The sequence below is a fragment of the Palaemon carinicauda genome, chromosome 45 (genome assembly GCF_036898095.1).
Source record: "Palaemon carinicauda isolate YSFRI2023 chromosome 45, ASM3689809v2, whole genome shotgun sequence".
In the NCBI taxonomy this organism is placed as follows: Eukaryota; Metazoa; Arthropoda; class Malacostraca; order Decapoda; family Palaemonidae; genus Palaemon; species Palaemon carinicauda.
In genome coordinates this window covers 31,209,383-31,232,249 of record NC_090769.1, presented here as the reverse complement: position 1 = coordinate 31,232,249, position 22,867 = coordinate 31,209,383, and the positions used below count along the sequence as shown (strand labels likewise).

The 22,867-nt window shown below is 39.5% G+C and overlaps 1 protein-coding gene across 2 annotated transcripts in view; it reads left to right on the top strand.

Annotated features, from left to right (window-relative positions):
* The first annotated feature begins 2,645 nt into the window (after positions 1-2,645).
* The window catches only part of LOC137634816 (coiled-coil domain-containing protein 115), a 152,591-nt gene continuing 132,369 nt past the window's right edge, over positions 2,646-22,867 (top strand). The window contains exon 1 of one of the 2 annotated variants that reach the window (XM_068367371.1): positions 2,646-2,744. The gene's annotated coding sequence lies outside the window, so the exon portion shown is untranslated. Of the gene's footprint in view, positions 2,745-16,667; positions 17,390-22,867 lie in introns of those variants that run through there. The other variant, XM_068367370.1, reaches the window with a different exon arrangement.

The window sequence follows — 22,867 nt, the reverse complement described above, 5'->3', positions numbered from 1 at the left end:
AATCCGCAAACAGTATATTTCCTATCCTTCACAATTACGCATCACTGAAAATCCATATACAAAGAAACAGTATTTGACTAAAAATGTACTTAAATCCGCATACAGTATATTTCCTACCCTTCACAATCATGCATCACTGAAAATCCATATACAAAGAAACAATTTTTGTTTAAAAATAAAATTAAATATCAATTCTAAATTGGAAAATACCTATCAGGATAGAAAACTCGAATAAGTAATTGAGTAAATAAAGCTTCATGTTTTGCTTGTCACGCATCAAAATGTTCTGTTACCTCACAGATGGTACAGAATCTCGAAAGGAAATCTAGAATTTGACTGAGATCTTTTAATGGTGTTATTTCCAAATCTAAACAAACGATAATGGTCTAAACTTATTCATTAACATCAAGAGGAAAATAATTCTGAATCAGAATTATTATTCATTCTATTTTCATTAACAACTATATTATAGAATTAATATGTATAAGAATACCAGTCAAGATATAAATATTTGTATGTGTTTTGTGGGTTATTACTATCGTCGCCATTATTATTAACAAAAATAAAGTCCTCATTCCTCTGCAGTCTTTCGTGCTACCTTTTTATACAATCCCATGACATCACGTGCATGAATACCTCTGCAAAACAGAGAGAGAGAGAGAGAGAGAGAGAGAGAGAGAGAGAGAGAGAGAGAGAGAGAGAGAGAGAGAGATTAAGATAATTAACTGTGTGGAAGAGAAAGAAAATAATTTCATAGTCATTCAATTACAAAACTGTAAAATAGATTTATATTGATATTAGCGAGACTGTTCAAACAGAACTTTAAAACCAGACGAAGAATCTGAGAATCATTCTTTCAAATCTAAAATTAATAGAAGCAAAGGGATATTCTGAGAATCATTCCTTAACCTCTAAACGCTTAGTTTCCTGTCTTCCTTGAGTCATCTAATTAAGTTTAAAATGCCGAGGTGACATCATCACCTTGCTCATGTTCTTTTCTTGTTTGTGCTCTCCCAGATTTACCTTGTTATTGCTAACAAATTATTGAATAATATGTAAAAAGAAATGGAGGGAGTGTTCTCCGACTCTAGGAAATTCTTTATCGAATCATTGAAGTATAACGATACTCTGTAATCCTTCGTAGGATTCCTACGTCCTCTGGCAGAAATTCGCCTCGGGCCTCAGGTAAAGATAATATCATCCATTAAAAGATGATTGCACATCCCCTATAAAAAAAGGGACAGGTTACTATCACAGCCCTGGATATATTCTTAAATTCGAAAGGATATATTCTTAAACTCGAAATCTATTTATGATGAAGCGCCTTTGTTGTTTCCTATGGACATTTTACGCAAATACCAGGTAGCCCACTTTCATTCATCATTGACTATTTTCCTTCACATGTAAATAAAACTCAAAGCCAAAGTTGAACTATGATTACGTGTTAATGTTTAGCAATCGCAAAACAGGAGGGTTTTTTAGCTAAATTGCTAGAATATAGTTTCTGCTATATCTTGTGAAGAGCGTATTTTTTTTTTAATTCGTTACTGCATTCGTTGATTATTTTTCCAAAAAGACAATACACACAGATATATATATATATATATATATATATATATATATATATATATATATATATATATATATATATATATATATATATATATATATATATATATATATATATTATTCGAGGAAGTTTGAGTGCAATGGTGCACATTGCTTTTGATCGAGGCATTTGAGAGTGTCTTTTTTTAATTTTTAATGAATGTGATGTTATGTTTACGCACAAAAATTTTATGGTTAAGAAAATAATAAAGGTTATTGAAAACGTTCTTGACGTCACAAGAATTTATTCATCCCCGAAACTGTTTCAAGAATCTCTTTTCCCAGTGGAACAATCTTATATCAATCACAATCACCAAAACAAGCAAAACAAAAACTAAACGATCAACGTTAAAAGTACCAAGTTATCTTTCAAAAATAAGAATAAAAACCATGAAGTATCTACTGTGATTACTCTATATGTTAGATCACAATACAATATGCTATTGCAAATACATGTCATACATGTTGGAGTTGTAATGATTTCAATAACAACAATCAGTACTCTAAAACCACCCGACTATCAAACGATAAGGAATGACAGATGAATGAGGTGTTATGTAGTGAGAGGTAGTAAAGTTTATTGATTTATTGGTTTAACCAACTTGCGTCAACGCATAACTCATTGACGAGGAAGTAAAGACGCCTGCTCGTTGGGTGAAGAGGTCGAAGTTTTGTGTATTGAATGAAATTCTGTTGAATCAATACTTTCTAAGTCGAAAGTTCCATGTGATTTTTGCTATCAATTTTTTACATAACGTTTCTTATGGCGACAAGGACTTATAAATTTCTGAGATGGCTTGTTTATTCAAATGCTTGGTACTCCGAAGTGTCATTCCTGTGGCTGTTAAAGATTGTTTAACAATTTGACTGACTCCTATTTATACTGCTAAACCTACATATGGTCAAATAACGAGAGAAGCTTGCCGAGTTGGAACCAGACTTTGCTTAAAACCGAAACACCAAAGAATCCCAGCTTTCTAAACCAAGAGGAACATAATTCTTGATTTCCCATTTATATATTGAAAGCAGGTATTGTTTAAGACACTCGTCCGGATCCCAGACATTTCTCATCTTTATGGATGAGAAGAAATTATTCTGCATTAGCCATCTTCAATCTTCTTACTCGGACTGATACGGTGAGTACCAGTTATATTTAGGGTGGCTATGGTTATGGTAACTGTTTTCAATCTCCAAAGCCTTTGTGTTGCCTTTTTATTATCATTCCTTCCTGTCATGATTTAATATCATAAATTAAGTATCTACGAGTATGTTATTTGTTTGGGTGAAAATATCTTTCGTGTCCTTATTTCAGTGATTTGCCGTTAGTCTTTCTTGTGGTGCACTTTATGCATTCATTAATAAATGATTCGCAAGGAGTGTATTTAAATCTAAATTGTGGTCATTTCATTGGATATAAACGTTGCATAGTTTTATATATTTTGTTACATTGACTATTTAAGGCTAAAACCATTCTTTCAAGATAAGTATATTATCCAAACTCATTTCGACGAGTTTCCATAGCCTGGTGTTTTTCTCCTCCATTATTGGTTGGTTATTTTAGCCCCATTTTTACTTACATCGGGTACTTTATATTAATGTTTATTTCATAGTTTTTTTTAATAGAATACCTTAATTTTTCTATATTATTATAAAATGTTGATATATTCTATGAAATAAATTCCATACCTATATTCAATATAACATTCATAGTCCAAGTATCATAATTTTATAACTAATGTTTTGTTTCATAAGATCCCTAGTTAGATAGACAGATAGATAGATAGATAATTTATTGGTTACAGGTAGAAAGTTTTATTATATATAGATAACGTACAACAAAATGCTCACAAAGTGTCCTGTTTACAATTATTCTTTATCAAACATCTATAGTCCACACAATAACAATATATAGAATAATACAGACAAAATATATAAATAAGAAAACAAAAGATGAATCGGCCTACCACATTAACTGTACACCATCAAAATCTCGTGGATTAATTTACATGCAGGCGAGGAAGATAAGCAGGCACTTGCACCATCGAGTTTCTTGCCCACCAAGTCTCGAACTTGCGGGCAAACATCTTGAAACGTCGTGATGTAGTGTTTGAGAGGTTCCATCAGCAGGTCCCTAATGCTGAGATCGCTAGGCTCAGGAACTCCTTTCTAGAAGGATCCTCTTTATTTGAGCCGAAGGACATGGAACTGGCTGCAGAGAGATGGAGGAATTCTCACCAGGACTCTCTCCTCCATAGGGCCTTGACATCCAGGCCCTACAAACCACCAGCTCCTCAGCAATCTAACCCAGCCAACACCTCGGCGAGCAAGACGACAGCGAAGCAGACAGTGTCTAAGACGCCCTTTCTGACCAAGGACAGGAGAAGCACAAAGTCCTCTAGGGGAGGAAAATATCCTAGAGGGAGCGGCAGTGGCCATAAATGCTAGGTAAAACACTCCCCCCCCCCACTTGTCCATCAGTGGGGGGATGCCTGTAAAGTTGCTGGAACAGGTGGAAGCAACTCTGAGTCAATTCCTGGACAGCCTCAGTAATTCGTTCAGGGTATTGCATTCCGTTCACATCATCTCTCCCTCCCCTGATCAGAAATCCAGGGTCGATAGACTCCTTTGCGATGGGATCAACAAAGGGGCTGGCCCTCCTGGCAGAAGTCCAGACCCTGCTGAAGAAGGGTGCTCTCCAGGAGGTCCTCGACGAGTCCCCAGGCTTCTTCAATCGACTATTTCTTGTGAGAAAGGTGTCTGGAGGCTAGAGACCAGTCACTGATCTCTCATCTATGAAAAAGTTTGTGAAGCAAACCCCGTTCAGCATAGAGACGGCAGACACGGTCAGACAAGCGGTAAGACCACGGAACTTCATGTGCACTCTGGACTTAAAGGACTTGTACTTCCAGATCCAAATCTATCAGTCTTCAAGGAAGTACTTAAGATTTAGCCTACACAACAGGAAATACCAGTTCAAGGTACTATGCTTCGGTCTTTCCACAGCACCACAAGTCTTCACCAGAGTGTTTGCCCTAGTGTCATCTTGGGCACACAGGATCGGCATCCGTCTCCTCCATTATCTGGATAACTGGCTAATCCTAGCAGACTCTATGTCAACCCTTCTTCAACACTGAGGCAAACTTCTGAGGCTTTGCCAAGGTCTGGGAATAATGGTAAACTTCAAGAAGTTTTCCCTGCTTCCCATTCAAAGACTGGTATACCTAGGCATGATTATAGACACCAATCTCTACAAAGACTTCCCATCAGATGACAGGATAATAAGCTGAGAAAAGTTGCAAGACCCTTTCTCAGACGAGAAGAACTTCCAGCCCAGACGTGGCTATGTCTCCTCGAGCACCTATCATCTCTGGCCCAACTAATTCCCAACGGCCACCTCAGGATTCACTCACTCCAGTGGCGACTCAAGCCCAGGTGGAATCAAGCGACTGACTCCCTGGATACACTGATCCCAAGGGTTTAGCGGAACAGACTGACCTTGAATGGTGGGTGTTGGACGAGAATCTGTGAAAGGGCGTTAATCATCTCGTCCTCCCCCCAGATTTGATGGTGTTCTCAGAAGCTTCAAAAAAAGGGTGGGGACCCACGTGCTACACCACCCATCCTCAGGTCTCTGGTCAGAGTCAGAAAAATACCTCCAAATAAATCTCCTAGAGATGAAGGCCGTCTTTCTGGCCCTTCAATAGTTCCATCAGTTCCTGGCATGCCACTCAGTTGTGATGATGAGCGACAACACCACGGTAGTGGCTTACATCAACAAGCATGGAGGTACTTTTTTGCAGCCCCTATCACATCTAGCAGTAAAGAGATGAGTTGGGCTGAGATTCACTCAATACCATTATCGAATGCTTCATTCTATGCAAGAGGAATGTGCTCGCTGACAACTTGAGCAGAGCACCTCAGATAGTGAGTACTGAGGGATCTTTCGATCATCTAGTAGCCAACAAAGTCCTGACTTTGTGGTGTTCTTTGACTGTGACAACGGCCCTGAACTTCAGGCTCTCGGTGCACTGTTCCCCAGTCCCAGATCCCAAGGCTCTCTGGCAAGATGCATTCCAACAACAGTGGGACAACATAGACGTATTCTCCTTTCCCCTGCTCTGTCTGATGAGGAGGGTGCTCAACAATGCCAGAACATTAGTCAACCTCTCAATGACCCTCATAGCTCCACTATGGCATCATGTGAAATGGTTTCAAGACCTTCTGGAACTCCTGACGGAGTCCACAAAAGAACTCCCTTCACGACATGATCTACTCAGACAACCTCATGCCAACATCTTCCACAATGCTGTAGCATCACTACGACTCCACGCCTGGAGGCTATCCAGTATCTCCTCACTCAGAGAGGATTTTCGCAACAAGTTGCGAACAGGATATCTGGATACCTGCGGAAGTCATCAGCAGCAGTCTACCAGGCAAAGTGGGACGTCTTCTATGGTTGGTGTCATGGAAGGGGTATCTCTCCTCTTGATGCCACTATTCCAGCAATAGCGGAGTTCCTCGTATATTTGTGTGAAGAAATGTGCCTTTCAGTCTCCGTGGTAAAAGGCTATCGCTCAGCCTTAACCCTCGCCCTTAGACTGAATAGAATAGAATTTTCCTCATCGCTAGAACTCTCCTTACTCATATGGTGTTACGAACTTACCTGCCCTCAGTCAGAAGTGAGACCTCCCACATGGAACATGTTCTAGTTCTCAGGTCTCTGAAGAGACCTTCCTATGAATCTTTATGCCAGGCAACAGAACGCCACCTGTCTTGGAAGACAGTGTTCCTGCTAGGTTTGGCTTCGGCCAAATGAGTCGGTGAACTTCATGGTCTCTCATACAATATCGCCCATTCAAGGGGATGGGGAGAGGTAATGTTCAGCTTCGTCCCTGAGTTTGTTGCCAAGACTCAGAATCTAGGGGTGGTGGGTCCCCAATTTGACTCCCTCTGTATTTCGAGTCTCCGCTCTGTAACAGACGACCCTGATCACTTTTTACTCTGTCATAGGGAGGAACAAGAGGAGGGTCACCAAGAATAACATCTCAGCTTGGTTTTGCAGGGTAATAGCCCATCCCCTGAATCCAGACCCTCCTCCTTCTCGTCGCACCAGAGCCCACGATGTCAGAGTGTAGCTACGTCCCTGACCCTCAAAGAAACTTCTCGGTGGCGCAGGTTCTACAGGCTGGGGTGTGAAAACGCTAAAATACGTTCATAGTCCACTAAGTGCAAGACGTGACCCACAGGATGCTCAATACGTTCTCTATCAGCCCTGTGGTGGCTGCACAACTGCTGGTATAATACCTCAAGTTCCTTATTGAACAAGTAGCAGAAGGTTGATGGTTTTAGTCTGTGTGAATGAAAAGGTATGACTAGCTCTTATTTTTTTCTTCATCCTCCTCTCTCTTGGGGAAAGCAGCAGCCTGGGTTCTCTGCACAAGCTGACCTCAAACCATTACAGGTAAACCATGCTTCCTTGTGTACCTAGTATTATGTCAATACTGTTGCATCCCCCTACCCTGGCGAGGTTGTATTGGGAAAGTTTTGGTTACAACAGTTTTTCCTACAAAGACTTAATAAATTTTATCTTGACAGTCACACTGCTTATCTCAACACACAGCTTGCATAGGCCGCAGACCTTGAGCAGCAAGGTTTAGGAAGTTGTAGGGGTGTACCTACCTATTCAAAGTAATGAGCCCCTGGGTAGCCAAAAGGACAGTCTGGCAGGGACGTCCACTCTCTTAATTAGTCACCCCTAATAAATAGCGTAGGTTTGTATTCCTGTTACGGTACAAATGGCAAATTCTGAGAGAATTTGTATTCTTCCTAAGGATACAAACCTTTAGCTATTTATACAAACACCTGCCTACCCTATCCCCCTTGAAGTCTTACCTCCAAGTAAAGTGAGCTCAATAACAAGTGTGTGAGTGGGAGGGGTAGAGAACTAACGCCCCTGCAAACTACTGGGATGGGTAGTTAACCCTCACTAAATTTTAACGGCTCGTCCTTTCAGCTTCACCGAAAGTAATACCCCTAATAAATGCTAAAGGTTTGTATTGTTAGGAAAAATACAGATTATCTCCGATTTTTTTTTCTTTTTTTTTATATACCAGAAGACTTCAAATCAATCAATCCGGTGTTTTGTACATTATCTCCCCACGTAATGATAACCTGTTTAAGCCTGTATGTGCTTGCATCATTCCTTGGAACAGGTTGTATATAAACTCATGCTCCGTCTAAAAAATTTGTTGTATTCACCCCGTTTCTCAGTTATCTAACTGGTGAATCCGCAAATTAACTGGTGCATCCGCATATTGGTGACCACCAGTGTGTCCAGCTCCCTCCCCGCCTTCCCCTGCACTGACTCTACTATCAACGCTATGCCCCTGAAATCAGCGGAGAAGCGTTAGCCTAGTTCCAGCATGCCGAAGTCCAGTTTTGCATCAAGGGCGTGGCTCAGTCAAGCACCAAAGTAGATTATGTTCTCGAGTGATCCCCAAGGACACTTTCCGGGAAATCTCAAATTGGCTGTCCGAACAAATGATGTATGACGCTCTCAAATCATACTTCCTGGGGTGGTACTCTCCATCGCCAGCCGCCTGCGTAGCGAAACTCTCTCATCTCTCTAAATAACCGTTGGGGAACCAAAAGGCTTCGCTCGCTCTTGGGGAAATGACCAGTATCACTTATCTGCAACCTGCCGCAGACGGCTCTCCTTGTGAAGTGAATCTACTCAAACCTGTACGTGCTGCCATCCCCAATGTTAATATTTTGCTCGTGAAGGACCTGATTACCAAAGTCGACGCCTTTATGGACAGCCACTTCACCACCTTCAAGTCCTCCATCTACGCCTCCACTCCTGACAAAGTGGACAACTATTCAACATAGACCGAAGCTGATGTGAATATGGTAGAAAAACAGATTACTATCCCATGACTTGCTGGAGCAGAGATAAAACCTCCCACCACCCATTACCCACCACCCACCACTCGCTCACGCCCCAACCAACGATCTCTACATCCACTTCCTGATGCCATCAGCCACAGTTATGCTACTACCACTCCAAATTCGGGGCTGCTGCATAAAAATGTGTGAATGGTTGTCAGTGGCCAAAAAACTTGTAAGTAAGCCATCATTCTTTTACTTAATGCAGGCACAGGTATGCGATTTTTGGTAGACACGGGTGCTTACCGTTCATCTCTGCCAAGGCCACTCGCCGGGACACGACATAGTCTAAGTTTGCTGACATCCGTCTGATTGCTACCAGCGGAGCTGTGATTCCCATCCACGGTTATGAAGCCCTCAAATTATCATTTGGAAGTGCCAAATATGATTGTATGAATCTTGTGGTTGACATCTCGCAGCCAATCCTCGGTGCGAACTTCATCTCACATTTCCAACACCTGGTAGATGTCGCTTACTGTCGGCTAGTCAACTCTGATTCGTACTCCTCGACACCTCTCCAACCCGCCCCCTCTGACCTTGCTTTCCCCATCAGCGCACCCAAGGATGCCTACGCCCACCTTCTCACGTCGTACCCGGAAGTTTTCTGTTCAGAATTCGTCAAACACCCACAGTTCCTGCTAAACATGGTATTTAGCACCATATCAAGATGACGAGGTCCCCAGTGTTTGTCAGATTCAAGTATCTGGCACCAGATTGTTTGGCAGCCACTAAACAAACATTCCCTGAAATGGAAGAAATAGGCCTTTGCCAAAAGGCCTCAAACCCATGGTTGGCACCCTTACACATCGTCCTGAAGAAAGATGTTTCTCTGTGTCTGTGTGGGGATTACTGGTGCCTGAACATGCATACACAACCAAATCCCTACCCCCTCCCAAACATCGGCGACGTGACATCATACTTGCACAAAGCGAAGATTTTCGCCATGCTGGACCTCCTGAAGAGGTATTATCAGATGTCCATGAACCCAGAAGACATCACCAAGCCTACCAGGACTACATATTTGTATTCTCTCCCTCTAAAGAGGAACACCTGCGTCACCTACGCATTGTTCTCGACTGCCTACAACAGAATGGCCCTGTAGTCCGGTATGACAAGTGTACCTTTGGGGCCAACAAAGTATCATTCTTAGAGCACCGCATCACTCCTGAAGGAGTCCACCCCCTCCCTGAGAAGGTAGTAGCCGCTCAGAAAGTCCCCTCGACCGTCAAAGCTATGCAAGAATTCTTGGGCATGATCAACTATTACCAGTATCCTGCCAGCCATCGCTGCCACTCTTGCCCCGCTCCCTCTACGCCACCCTTAAGGGCAGCCCAAAAGACCTGAAGTGGGGTCCCCTTCAAGGAGCGGCCTTCTGCAACGCAAAGAATGACCTATCAACCGGTGCTCCTCTCACTTTTTCCGTGCCACATGCACCTCTCCTTCTTTCCACGATGCCAGTGACATCATTATTGATGCAGTACTTGAGCAAGTGGTCAATGGCTTGCCCCGAATATTGGCTTTCTTCAGTAGAAAACTGTCCAAGGCTGAATCCGGCTACTCTACCTTCGATCACGAATTACTGGCTATGCACTTGCTGTCCGTCTCTTTCGCCACTTCTTGGAAAGTACATTTCGTCCTTCGCACGACCACATGCCTCTGGTGCATGCCTTCACTTGGCAGTCTGATGCATTGTCCGCCCGTCAACACCAACATCTCTGCGCTGTGGCTGAATACAATTGTACCCTCCAACACGTCCCTGGAAAAATTAAATCCCATTGACGATGCCTTGTCAAGAAACACATTGGCCGTCATTCACCTGTGATTAGATTACAACGCCTTGGCAGAAGTCCAACAAAAGATCCAGAGTACAAAACATGAAGGACATCCTGCCTATCCCTCCGTTGGGAGGACATCCCTCTCGATGACTCTGTGACGTCAGTACAGGTAGACCTAGAACGTGGATACCTTCTCCCATACACAGATAGGTGTTTGATTTCATCCGTGGCCTTTCCCATCACTCACGCCATTCTACTACACAGCTACTGAAGACAAAGTTCATTTGGCATGGCATTACTACGGATGCTAAGGATTGGGTCTGCACCTGTACTTTATGGTAAACCTCAAAAGTACATTTACACACGGGTTCAGGAGTGGGCACCTTTCCTCAACCTCAGTGGTGCTTGGCCCATATTCACGTCGATGTTGTAGGTCCCCTACCAACATCACAAGTACATCATTACCTGTTTACCGTCATCAACTGCTCCACTCGTTGGCCTGAAGCCATTCTCATGGAAACTGCAACATCCGCTTCGTGTGCACCTGCCTTACTCCCAGGATGGATAGCGAGATTTGGTATCCCTGAGCAAATTACTTCCGACAGGTGTACTACTTTTACCTCTCAATTGTGGACATCATTAGCAAATCTCCTGGGAATCACCCTACATCAGACAACCGCATACAACCCTGTTGCCTACAGAATGGTTAAACATTTTCATCTTATCTTCAAAGCCTCTTTGATGCCCCACTGCAAGGACTGCAACTGGTTTACTTACTCAGTTTCCCTGGGTCCTCCTGGGAATACGGACCACTCTTAAGGACACCCTAAATGTCTCAGCAGCTGAAAAACTGTGTGGCAACCCGTTGGTCATCTCTGCCGATTTTTTTCCGTCGACAATCTCTTCTGACAATCTGTAACGCTTACGTCATGTTGTGGGTAAATTTACTCCATGCCGCCAGACTTCAAACCCCCAGTGAAGCAACACATACAGACAGATTTGCAAAGGGATTTGAATGTTTTCCCTTGCAACAACACCAGCAAGCCACCTCTAACACCCCCCATCAAACAACAAAGGTGTTCTTGCTAAACGTTCGTGGCAAAGAAGACTGGATCTCCATTGATTGCCTTTAACATGTGTATCTCCAGCAAGATGACCTGCCTACAGTGCGCCTCTCCAGGGCAGGGTACCCTATTTCACATATATGTCTCTTTTAGGGGGGAGCCATGTACCTCGCAAGTATCACACAAGCTTTTACACCGTAATGGTATTTGTTTTTTATTTTTTTTATTTTTCTGTACATTATTGTTATCACTCTCCGCACGCACTGATAACGTGTTGAAGTCTGTATGTTCTGGCCTCATTGTGATTGAATTTTTGTGCCGTTCTTCCTTGGAACAGGTTGTGTATAAACTCGTGCTCTGTCAATATAAAGTTAGTTGTATTCACCCCGTTTATCAGTTATTACCTGACTGGTGCATCTGCACATGAACTGGTGCATCCGCACACTTACATATGATAATTATTGATGCAAATCTATTACTATTTAACCAACTCATAAATGATAAAATGAATAAAAATATGATAATTCACTTAAATGTTTTATGGAAACTTGAAGTGTCCTAAGATACTACAAATGTAAATCATAATAATCAATTCAATCATGTGAGAACAAAATGAAGACATGAACTCTCTCTCTCTCTCTCTCTCTCTCTCTCTCTCTCTCTCTCTCTCTCTCTCTCTCTCTCTCAACATGCATTTGTCCAATAATTTAAATTTCCTTCTCTCTTACGCCTCTGAACGGTTTCACAGACCCAACGCTAGCCTATAGAACTCATATTCATCAATTTGTGAAAATCAAACTTTTTTTAGAATGTTAGGTGACTGAGCCTATCATGACAATACAGTAGAGATTGATTGGACGTTCTCAAGAAAAGATTTAGACCCTGATCACCAAGTAGGCCTACAGTAGGCCCTCAGCTCTTGCTTTATCTCGACATTGGGAAACGAATTTACAACCTATGTATCAATCAATAGTTTGTTAAAGAACGTGCACTTTATTAGGTTAGGTTATGAAATTGGGTGTTAAAGACTGAAAATTTTACAAGTAGGCCTATTCAACAATTAGTTTTGCTGATACTGTTATTATTTCTTGATAATTCAATTATTCCAGTTTATGAAGGAAACTGGGAATAAAACAAGAAACCTATTTATTCTCCATTGTTTTCAGCCGCTACAAAATGAAATTCTGAATATGAATTTATTTCTGCTAATAAGACAATTTCTGTATTCTGTATTAATTAAGTCATTGTTTTAATGATGTTTTTAACAACACAAACATATAGATGGGAAATTCAGGCCTATGCATAGCCTATACATTACTATTCACTATATATTTTATTTGGACTTCTGATTTGAAGTATGTTTTTGTTATAAAATCAATATATATGAACTCAAAATTCTCAACCTTATCTCACAAAATATTCAAAATTATGATAATGACTAGGATAGAAATAATGATGATAATGAAAATAACCTAGAATCCTATAGCTCTGCGTTTTTCACTCCCAAATGAAAAGAAAAGTCTGATTACTAAGGGAAAAAGTCTGTAATTGTTAAACATTCATTTGAATGATACTTAAAAGATAAGAAATAGGAAAATATTCTTCTGAGGCTACTTAAATAACATCATTATAGGTATAAAAATGAATAAGGAGGAAAACTCCCTTTGAATGGAGCTTTTGAAGGAAATAACCTAAAAAAGTTAAACTCAAGCAGCAGCAGGCTACAGCGTTTGAACAATTTGCCTCGCTAAATTTAACTTATTCGCCAACAGCAGCCCATAATTGAGAGGAACCCTCTCGCCTTATGTATTTTTAGAGGGACATATCTGGTGTCTCATTGGCAGGTTCTTTCTCAGTTCTGATTGGGTGTTGTATGTGACGTCATACAATCATATTTCTATGAATGAATTTAACTAGTCTAGTAGGTACCGTAGAGATGAAAAATCTATATTTATTGCAGATAAATTTTGCTTAAAAATTACAAATTGAGTGATAATAAGCTTAAAATTGTTGTTAAATTTGTCATGAGTAAGATAGTGGATCTTGTTGAATTATATAGAATAAATAAATAAGTCACATTTAAAGGAATACTTGACTGTGTTTTGGCTAAGATGATATATGTGCGTGTGTACGTCTGTTCAGCTGTCGTAACAAAGGCAACTACCAATCACAGTTGAGGAAGTTATAGCCAATCAGACGACTGGAATATCCCGCCAAGAGAGAGTTTTGAGAACTTACTTAATCATTGCTGTTCGGAATCCTGTGTAAATTTCATTGATACACATCCAAATAAATGCTAGAGCCTGGACATTCAAGATGTCATTCAATTTGTTGTTTTTACAACTAGAATTATTCTTCTGAAGGATATATGCATATAGAAAGTACCTTTCCCAGTATACAGCGTTCACTCAATTTGTGATACCTATCTTCAAGCTTATGTCTTTTACACCGTAATGGTATTTTTGTGTTTTTCTTTTTTAGTACATTATTAAATCTTACATCTTTTCCTTTTCGGATTCATTGATATGTTTTTGATAATCTATACTAATCGAGTATAATTACTCAAAGAAATGTCCGTAATTGCTAGAACATTTGAATAATAAACAATATATGTAAAAAAAATAAGAAATGTGTGGGCTGGAATGTGTGTGAATTTAACTAGTTTGTCAACAGCAGCCCATAACTCAGAGGAACTCACTCATCTTATGCATTTTTACCGGGAAATATCTGTCATTTCATTGGCTGATTCGTCCTCTGCCGTTATTGGTGGCTGTATGTAACGTCATGCAAAACTAGCTGGGTAGTAGAGAAATATCTATACTTAATGCAGATATATCATGCCTTAAAAATTATAAATTCTATTAAAGTAAGCTGAAAATTATTATTGATTACTGAAAAAAATAAATAATGGATCTTGTTGAAGGGTACTGATCAAATAAATACGTTACACTCAAAGGAATTTTCGACTGCGTTCTGGCTACGATGTCAGATGTGCGTGTGTTTGTCTGTTAAGCTGTAGTAAGCGAAGGCAACCACCAATCACAGCTGAGGAAGACATAACCAATCAGAGGACTGGGATTTACAGCCGAGAGAGGTCTAGGGACGAATTTCCATTAAACAACACGCGAGGTATGAGGGACGGAGCAGAAGAATTTTTTATTGTTAAGCTAATTAGAGGTATATTTTCTGTAATATATGCAGAAACAGCTCCTTATAAGATGTTTTATAACATATTTATTTTATTAGAGGGATAATTTCTTATTATCTATATTGATGAGGTACGTTTCTGTGACGTCATAACGAGAAGGATGAATTTTGCAGCTTGTTTAAATGGCATTGATTTATTTGCTTGGTGTGAGTTAAATAGTAAAGGAGCTACAGTCCCTGTTTTGTTATATTTCAAGATGATGTAATTGAACAGATCATCACCAAATCATTATCTTTATTATAAAATACGTAGTTGTGAGTGTTTAAACACGAACAGGATACATATTTCAAATAAATTATGACTTTAAAATAGCAAATTTTGTGGGAAACAAACTCAAAATAAGTTAAATATCTATGTGTGAATTTTATTAATTCGCCAAAAGCAGGCCATAAATCAAAGGAAATCTCTCGTCTTTATGCATTTTAGCGGGAAATGTCTGTCTTTGTGACATTTTTTCTTCAATAAACTTACGAAGGATATTTATTATTGCATTAAATAAAAAAATATTGAATTCTAATTCTGTTGAGTGGAATAAGTCAAATAAATACGTCATATTCGAAGGAAACCTTGTCTGTTCTTTTGGCGTGTGTGTGTGTGTGTGTGTGTGTGAAGTTGTGGTAAGTGAAGAGAAACGCCAATCACAGCTGAAGAGGGTTTGGCCAATCATAGGAAAGGAATTTTCCGCCAAAAGAGACTTATGGGGTCTCATGACTTGCTAAAGGAGAGAAGCCTGCCCGAATGGGGCGGAGCTGAAAATTTTGTTTTTTGTTTTTAAGGGAATCAAAGATATATTTTCCTTAAAATATATAGTTAGTCTATTTTAAGACATTTCAGTAATATATCTTATTAGAAGGATAGATTCTGATCCCTAATCGTCACATTTAATCACAAAATACGTCTTTGAGACGTCATCATCAAGAGTAAGATGAATTTTACAGCTTGTCATTGTTTCTGTTTATTGGTTTGAGTGAGCTAATATCTGTTATATTAAACTTCAATAGTGAAATAACTACGTAACTTTATTTCATATTTTGTTACATTTAAAGTAAAACGTAATTGAAGAAATTTACCAAATCATATAGGAAATATATCGTCATAAAAACCAACAGTAGGCCTATACACATTTCAGATAAATGGTGACTTAAAAACTGCAAATTTTAGGGAAACAAACTCGAAACAATCATTTAGGGAAAAATGGATCCTAAATATAATTTTTTGTATGTCTGCCTGTATAAAATCAGAGGACTGGAATTTACAGCCGAGAGAGTACCTCTAACTAGAGCGTTTGAACAAAATATCTCGTGTAAATTTGACTCGTTTGTCAACAGCAGCCCATAAACTGAAGGAAACCTCTTGCCTTATGCGTTTTCTTAGCGGGAAATATCTAGCGTTTCATTGGCTGATTTGTCCACTGCTGTGATTGGTGGTTGTATATGACGTCACACAATCTCTTATTTTATGAATGAACTCAACTGAGTAGAGGTAAAATATCTATACTTATTGTAGAATAAATAAGGTTTTTAAATTATAAATTTTACGAAAAATAGATTGAAATATTATTAATTTAATAATAAAATAGATAGTGGGCGTTTTTGAATTGCATAAGCTAAATAAATGCGTCATTTTTGAAGGAATAATTAAGTGGGATGTGGCTACGATGTTAGATATGTATGTATGAATTTGTAAACAAAGGCAACAACCAATCACAGCTGAGAGGATACAGCCAATCAGAAGACTGGAATACCCCGTCGAGAGAGAGTTCCGACGATTTATGAACTGCTGTTTTGAAAAACTCCCAAATTTCCACAAAACTGCTTTTAAATGCTCTAGTTATGGGAGATAAACCTGAAGATTTTGTTTTTAAATGGATTTAGAGATCTATTTTCTTTAAAATATATGGAAATAGTTCCTTACAGGATATTGTAATATCTTATTTTATCAGAGGGATAAAATATAATGCCCAAATAATTATTTTCATTAAGAAAAGTACGTCTGTGTGACGTTATAATGAGTAGGATGACAGTATGATGTGACTCGATGTTTACATTTTGTCAGGTGATGTTTATAAACGAACGTAACACCATTTCAGTTAAAATTGCTTTCATTTAAACGTATTCATTTTTAAAGCCCTAATAATAATACTAGCAATAAAAATAAAACAAGTATACAGTACATGGAGTTTAGTGTACGTTAAAGTACCTTGTGTAAACTGGGTTAGATTAGACTAACCTAAGGTAGGTCTCAAACTTTACCTACGATGTATAAGACGCAGGAGGTTTTTCTTTTAGTCATTTTTGGGGGAAAAAGGTACGTCGTATCATGGCCATTGTGAGAGAAGGCCTATTTGCTTGGACATTTAAATCCCTGATACTTTATACCAGTAAGCTGAGACAAATCCTACCAGATTCTACACCTAAGCCAGTTAACCTACTGAGAGGTCGTGGTGTTATTAGAAGAATTATTTAGCTTATAACTATACAAAATATTATCAAATAGTGGTGAATTTTAGGTTAATGATAATATTGAGAATATAAAGAAAAACTTACTGAATATGAAAAGATTAAAGGAAAAAAAAGTGATGGAAAACTTGTGAGATTTTATTGTGCTGCAGTGTTTTCTCCAAATTCCTTCCTTCCTTACGGGAATACAAGGTATTTCGAAAATAAATGTAAGGATAATTGTTTGAATGAGCCAAAAGTTAATATTTTCAAGTATCCTGAAAATTAAAGAGAAATAAATTGGCTAGGAACATCAAGAGTGAAGATTTTGGACCTGCCACAAATCATTGGGTATGTATGTGAGTTTGTGGTTTTATTATAGTTACGGACAGGGAAAACAGCTTTTTCCAATAGAAAACACCAGTTTTCTTCGAAAGTGTCACTTATTTGTACTGCAAGAAATACTTAGTAAATTATATATATATATATATATATATATATATATATATATATATATATATATATATATATATATATATATATATATATATATATATATATATATATAGATAGCTATAGATATAGATATAGATATAAATAGATATATATATATATATATATATATATATATATATATATATATATATATATATATATATATATATATATATATATATATATATATATGTACTGTATGTGTCCATCGACAATGGGGGACCTCCAGTTGGAACCCCGGGTTTTGGGTGAGAAAAGCAGTATATAATGGAAAAACAAACCTTATCTTCTCTACACATTATTTTCTTGGACGTATGATAAATCCGTGGAAAACTGCTCAAATTATCAGTATCTGGTATATCTTTCATTTGTTTGTTGACATTCCTCAAAGCAGTTGTAATCGCTCACGTTCATTCAAAGGTACATACATGTTAACCAGTTGGTAAATTTTTAGTTTCAGCCAAATTTGGAAAAATGCAATAAAAATATATTTGTTGCATCAGAAATAGTGTGGTTTCAATGAATTTAACGTTTATTTTGACTGCAAACCAACCGATTTAGAGATTTACTATGTATACCCTAGTTCATCCCACCAATTATGGGGGACACCCTTTGGGAACCGGGGTTTTGGGTGGGGGAAGGGGGGGGGGAGGGTGTTGGGGCATTGAATGATAATTGCAATAAATGAATAATTAATGTTCCAGCACCCCTCCCCCATACCCCTAACTAGGCCTACCGGGGGGAGGGGGGTAGGGCCCCCCAGCGACCCCCCCCTTAAAGCCACAGTAATTTTCAGGGCACCACAGAACCTAACAAACCCACCTAACCTAGCCTAGGGGCCCTGTACCCCTACCGGGGGGGGGCTTCGCCCCCCCTGCGACCCCCCCTTATGGCCACAGTAATTTTCAGGGCACCACACAACCTAACAAACCCACCTAACCTAGCTTAGGGGCCCTGTACCCCTACCGGGGGGGGCTTCGCCCCCCCTGCGACCCCCCCTTATGGCCACAGTAATTTTCAGGGCACCACAGAACCTAACAAACCCACCTAACCTAGCCTAGGGGCCCTGTACCCCTACCGGGGGGGGCTTCGCCCCCCCTGCGACCCCCCCTTATGGCCACAGTAATTTTCAGGGCACCACAGAACCTAACAAACCCACCTAACCTAGCCTAGGGGCCCTGTGCCCCTACCGGGGGGGGGCTTCGCCCCCCCTGCGACCCCCCCTTATGGCCACAGTAATTTTCAGGGCACCACAGAACCTAACAAACCCACCTAACCTAGCCTAGGGGCCCTGTACCCCTACCGGGGGGGGCTTCGCTCCCCCTGCGACCCCCCCTTTAACCAGGGGTAAATTTGAATATATATATTTTGTTAAATCACTTCTTACCTTAAACGGAAGATGACGATGAAGATGTGGAAGGTTGTGGATGACCCTCTTCTGAATCATCAAGTACTGGAATACGTTCAGCCTCTAATTGGGGAGGATACAATTTACTGGCTGCAATAAAAAAATGATGGAGCAGCTCCTCCTCAGGGTATTTATGTATAAAAATGAACCGGGACAAATACTGCCTGAAATATTCGCAACGGTTACCAGGGCGTTGTATCCACTCCTTCACCTCCCGCCAAAGCCGTTCAATATTTTGTGTATGGGTTTCGGGGTTCGAAGGATCCACAAAATTCTTGGAATGATTTACACTGCGGTGATCGTAACCCAGAGAGCCCAGAGAATTGTAAGACCGCCACTTATCACTCACAATAATGCTGCCCTGTTTAATGTATTTCTGAACTAAAGGGATGAGGGTAGCTGCATCACGCTTTTGCGGTAAAGGGTCAATTAAAGGAACAATAAATGTTTTTTTGGACTCCCTCTCAATACCTCCGAACACCCATATATCACTTAGAGGCCTTCCACGGTCAAATTTCCGTTTACCAAAATGAGATTCGTCAATCTCCACTATTACACCATCACCACCAATAGGCTCTTGGTTATCAAAACAAAATTCAGTTACTTCTGAACAGAAGCTTCTCCAGTCTACACTAGTAGAAGAAGATATACCAAGGCCCTTTATAACGAAATGGTGGTCCCAACACTTATGCAACCAATGGTTGACAAATAAAATTAATTTCCACGGGGGAAGGTGGGACCCGTGCAGAAAAGTTCCCTTAAAATCACTGACAGTGTAATTACACAAACGTCTTTTTCGCGTTTTAGCTATTTTTACAGATTTGGTACAATACCACACATGTCTATCCTCACGAAAATGTAAAGCCGAATCACATTTACCACACTGCACACTTGAAGGTAATACGGAATGCTCCCTTAAAAAACGATTCACTACTTCAGGAGTTCCATTATAATTCCCATGAAATCTGCCGATCACATCGAAATAGGAATATCGACATATTTCACACAACCGTACCGGAGGATCCATGACAGTCAAGTGACGTGTGAAAAAAATATAGAAACCGCAACTTTTGAAAACCGAAAACAAACGACAATCACGGGTTTCTCCCATAATGAAATAGGGAAAAAAACAAAATACTGTCGTCTACAATGTTATATTGCACGAAAAACAGATCCTTGAAACAAGACTGAGAGACCAATGAATCGTCCAATAATAACCCTTGAAAAGAACCCAGTAGTATTTTGATTGGAGGAGTGACATTAGTGGGAGGAGCAAATGCGCATTCAAGCAAATGTTGTCACATTGCGCAATGGGGCGGAGCCAAGTAAGATGAAAACAGACATACAAACGAACAAGAGCTACCTTGCGTGCCCATGGAAAGATAAACACTAAACTTAGAAAAAGTCAAGACCTTCAATTCCTGAAATATTTTTTTTCTCTGTAAGTATGCATTAGCGACAATAATGTATTGAGAAGAAGTGTTTTGTTATCACGTGCTTTACTAGGAAAATATATTAATATAATACATTTCCCAATTTGGTTGCATCTAAAACTTTACCAACCAGTTTTAGAACATATGCGCATAAACCCCGCCCCCTTTAATTTGACAAATAGGATTACTCGTTTTCTTATAAGCCCTCCCCACTTTTACCTGTGACATTCAAGTATTTGACCCTTCTAATACCGTATGTATGTATTCGTTGTTGCAATACCCATGTGTACATATTTCTTTTTACTCCTGAAATTCAAGTATACTATGATTCTTAGCACTCCTAATACTGTTTGTATGTATTCGTTGATGCAATACCCACGTGTATATTTCTCATTTTATCAAGTTTAAAGTCCTTTCCTCCCTTATAACATTTTAATGTATTCCCATAAAATATTATATATTGTTTCCTTCACTTTAACTTACTAATTGTTCATCATTTCTGTTTTTTCTTGTTATTGTCATATTACAATCAGTTTTCACTTAGCTAATACTTTCTCTGAATGAGTTTACCCTTTAAGTTTACTTTACAGATGTCGTACGGTTACACCGATGTTTCTGTTAACAGGTCACGTAAGCATACGTATGGAAACTTATCACTTTGTTATCACTTCAAGTTCTTCCCTTCAGTCCTTTCCAAATCCCTTTTATGTGTATCGGCAATTGTATCTAACACCTTTCTTAAAACGCATAATGTCATACCGCAAAAACTACCGTTCCCGAAGGATCGTTCTTTGTTATCTTACAGGGAAGAAAAGCACCTTCGACAACCCGATCATAAAGTAAGTCATTAATTTGTTTTTATTGAATTTTAGGGTCTGTGATTTTTAGATTTACAAAAATCTGTCGAATAATTACCAAGAAATAAAAACATATTGGGGGGCATGCGCAGCTAAGCATGTACCGCTTTTTCTTTTTTTACGAGCCCATGGTAAAGCAAGAACCATTAGTTATTTAAAAAGATATAAATTATAATGAACCATTGATGTTAGCGTGCGCAGCTCAACATTACCACTTGCCAGTACATATGGAGCTTGCTGTATTTGTTTTTTTGCGAGTGAAGCAAGATCCATTAGATTTATGGTAAAACATTTTGAAGAAAACATATATGTTTTCCTGTAGTTAATAATGTGATTTCACAGAATTTGACCTCATTTCTATTACACCTGTTTTAGTGAGTGTGTAGTGGGGAACGAAGTAGTCGAAGTGGTTGTTCTGTTTATTTGCAGTTTAAATGAAGGTCAAATTTGGTTAAATCACGTTATTTATTACAGGAAAACATTTATTTTCTGCTCAAAATGTTTCCCTGTCTGTAAATATAATGTAACTGGGTTTTCTCTCTCTCTCTCTCTCTCTCTCTCTCTCTCTCTCTCTCTCTCTCTCTCTCTCTCTCTCTCTCATATTTATATTTTTAGGCTCGGCCATGTCGTCCTGATGGAAGGTTCCTTTTGGTAGCTTTCTAAGATATATTTGCTACAGTGATACTCCCAGAGAAATAAACCGAAGGTCTCCAGGATTCTAACTCCTGGCGCGAGTATCCAGTTAAGGATATCACAAGGGATCAGAGACGTATTTTTTAGATACGACTCATAGCAATCTTCACCCCGAATAGATTTAACTCTTTGATGTGAGGGGGAAGAGTGGCGAAAGAAAGGGGGTGCCGTTCTAGGTACCTGGTGGACCTCCTATCCGTACAACTACCGGCCGCCATTCCTTTACTTGTAGCGTATAAGCTAGGTGTTCTCCCAAAGTTTTCTCGGTGTTTTGTTGCAAGTTTTCGGAATAATCATGCAATCTCCAGCATCTTCATCCTGTGTATAATTTTAGGCTCCCTTCTCACAGTTATATTCCAATAATTTAAGTGTGTTTGGTTGAGCATTGCCATGACCGGAGGCAGCCTTTTTACGACCGCTGTCGCTAATTATCATTACATTTTATTTAGTTAGTAAGGCGAGATTTCCCGGTATTTAGCTATAATATTAGCTAGTTACGCAAGTTATTCAAGTGAAGATTGTTCAACCAGAAATATTATTATTCCTTTTCTGATTATGTAACTTTTCTTTTCGTATAAGGGGGGGAGCCCCGGCAGTACCAACCATGACGGGAGCCCCGGCGGTACCAAGCATGGCCGTGGTTCCTACCAGAGCTAGGTTAGCCTCGCTCATGTATACGTTAGTAAAGTAATTCCCCACGTATAGCCTCACCCTATCATTCCTTATTAATTTGGAGGGGGTCTTACATCCTCTAAAATTTATGGATAATGTTCAATATACATTCTCTTTTAGGGAAAAGAAGCTAAACCCTTCCTCCCTCCCTGAGTACCGCCGCCATTACAGCCGGCAACCACTATCTTTCCTCATTGCCGTCGAGTAGAACTCCGGCTTTGGGTTAAATAGTAATTAAACACAGTCTTTCTTCATTGCCGTCGAGTAGAAC